Raw genomic sequence first — 3,183 nt, forward strand, 5'->3', positions numbered from 1 at the left:
GGACCCTGCATTCTGCTGCCTACAGGAAACACACCTCAGAGACAAAGACAGACACTACCTCAGAGTGAAAGGCTGGAAAACAACTTTCCAAGCAAATGGTCAGAAGAAGCAAGCTGGAGTAGCCATTCTAATATCAAATAAAATCAATTTCCAACTAAAAGTCATCAAAAAAGATAAGGAAGGACACTTCATATTCATCAAAGGAAAAATCCACCAAGATGAACTCTCAATCCTAAATATCTATGCCCCAAATACAAGGGCACCTACATACGTAAAAGAAACCTTACTAAAGCTCAAAACACACATTGCACCTCACACAATAATAGTGGGAGATTTCAACACCCCACTCTCATCAATGGACAGATCATGGAAACAGAAATTAAACAGTGATGTCGACAGACTAAGAGAAGTCATGAGCCAAATGGACTTAACGGATATTTATAGAACATTCTATCCTAAAGCAAAAGGATATACCTTCTTCTCAGCTCCTCATGGTACTTTCTCCAAAATTGACCATATAATTGGTCAAAAAACGGGCCTCAACAGGTACAGAAAGATAGAAATAATCCCATGCGTGCTATCGGACCACCACGGCCTAAAACTGGTCTTCAATAACAATAAGGGAAGAATGCCCACATATACGTGGAAATTGAACAATGCTCTACTCAATGATAACCTGGTCAAGGAAGAAATAAAGAAAGAAATTAAAAACTTTTTAGAATTTAATGAAAATGAAGGTACAACATACCCAAACTTATGGGACACAATGAAAGCTGTGCTAAGAGGAAAACTCATAGCGCTGAGTGCCTGCAGAAAGAAACAGGAAAGAGCATATGTCAGCAGCTTGACAGCACACCTAAAAGCTCTAGAACAAAAAGAAGCAAATACACCCAGGAGGAGTAGAAGGCAGGAAATAATCAAACTCAGAGCTGAAATCAACCAAGTAGAAACAAAAAGGACCATAGAAAGAATCAACAGGACCAAAAGTTGGTTCTTTGAGAAAATCAACAAGATAGATAAACCCTTAGCCAGACTAACGAGAGGACACAGAGAGTGCGTCCAAATTAACAAAATCAGAAATGAAAAGGGAGACATAACCACAGATTCAGAGGAAATTCAAAAAATCATCAGATCTTACTATAAAAACCTATATTCAACAAAATTTGAAAATCTTCAGGAAATGGACTATTTCCTAGACAGATACCAGGTATCAAAGTTAAATCAGGAACAGATAAACCAGTTAAACAACCCCATAACTCCTAAGGAAATAGAAGCAGTCATTAAAGGTCTCCCAACCAAAAAGAGCCCAGGTCCAGATGGGTTTAGTGCAGAATTCTATCAAACCTTCATAGAAGACCTCATACCAATATTATCCAAACTATTCCACAAAATTGAAACAGATGGAGCCCTACCGAATTCCTTCTACGAATCTACAATTACTCTTATACCTAAACCACACAAAGACACAACAAAGAAAGAGAACTTCAGACCAATATCCCTTATGAATATCGACGCAAAAATATTCAATAAAATTCTGGCAAACCGAATTCAAGAGCACATCAAAACAATCATCCACCATGATCAAGTAGGCTTCATCCCAGGCATGCAGGGATGGTTTAATATACGGAAAACCATCAACGTGATCCATTATATAAACAAACTGAAAGAACAGAACCACATGATCATTTCATTAGATGCTGAGAAAGCATTTGACAAAATTCAACACCCCTTCATGATAAAAGTCCTGGAAAGAATAGGAATTCAAGGCCCATACCTAAACATAGTAAAAGCCATATACAGCAAACCAGTTGCTAACATTAAACTAAATGGAGAGAAACTTGAAGCAATCCCACTAAAATCAGGGACTAGACAAGGCTGCCCACTCTCTCCCTACTTATTCAATATAGTTCTTGAAGTTCTAGCCAGAGCAATCAGACAACAAAAGGAGGTCAAGGGGATACAGATCGGAAAAGAAGAAGTCAAAATATCACTATTTGCAGATGATATGATAGTATATTTAAGTGATCCCAAAAGTTCCACCAGAGAACTACTAAAGCTGATAAACAACTTCAGCAAAGTGGCTGGGTATAAAATTAACTCAAATAAATCAGTTGCCTTCCTCTATACAAAAGAGAAACAAGCCGAGAAAGAAATTAGGGAAACGACACCCTTCATAATAGACCCAAATAATATAAAGTACCTCGGTGTGACTTTAACCAAGCAAGTAAAAGATCTGTACAATAAGAACTTCAAGACACTGAGGAAAGAAATTGAAGAAGACCTCAGAAGATGGAAAGATCTCCCATGCTCATGGATTGGCAGGATTAATATAGTAAAAATGGCCATTTTACCAAAAGCAATCTACAGATTCAATGCAATCCCCATCAAAATACCAATCCAATTCTTCAAAGAGTTAGACAGAACAATTTGCAAATTCATCTGGAATAACAAAAAACCCAGGATAGCTAAAGCTATCCTCAACAATAAAAGGACTTCAGGGGGAATCACTATCCCTGAACTCAAGCAGTATTACAGAGCAATAGTGATAAAAACTGCATGGTATTGGTACAGAGACAGACAGATAGACCAATGGAATAGAATTGAAGACCCAGAAATGAACCCACACACCTATGGTCACTTGATTTTTGACAAAGGAGCCAAAACCATCCAATGGAAAAAAGATAGCATTTTCAGCAAATGGTGCTGGTTCAACTGGAGGGCAACATGTAGAAGAATGCAGATCGATCCATGCTTATCACCCTGTACAAAGCTTAAGTCGAAGTGGATCAAGGACCTCCACATTAAACCAGACACACTCAAACTAATAGAAGAAAAACTAGGGAAGCATCTGGAACACATGGGCACTGGAAAAAATTTCCTGAACAAAACACCAATGGCTTATGCTCTAAGATCAAGAATTGACAAATGGGATCTCATAAAACTGCAAAGCTTCTGTAAGGCAAAGGACACTGTGGTTAGGACAAAACGGCAACCAACAGATTGGGAAAAGATCTTTACCAACCCTACAACAGATAGAGGCCTTATATCCAAAATATACAAAGAACTCAAGAAGTTAGACCGCAGGGAAACAAATAACCCTATTAAAAAATGGGGTTCAGAGCTAAACAAAGAATTCACAGCTGAGGAATGCCGAATGGCTGAGAAACACCTAAAGAAATGTTC

Source organism: Rattus norvegicus, chromosome 1 (genome assembly GCF_021556685.1).
Source record: "Rattus norvegicus strain SHRSP/BbbUtx chromosome 1, alternate assembly SHRSP_T2T, whole genome shotgun sequence".
NCBI lineage: Eukaryota > Metazoa > Chordata > Mammalia > Rodentia > Muridae > Rattus > Rattus norvegicus.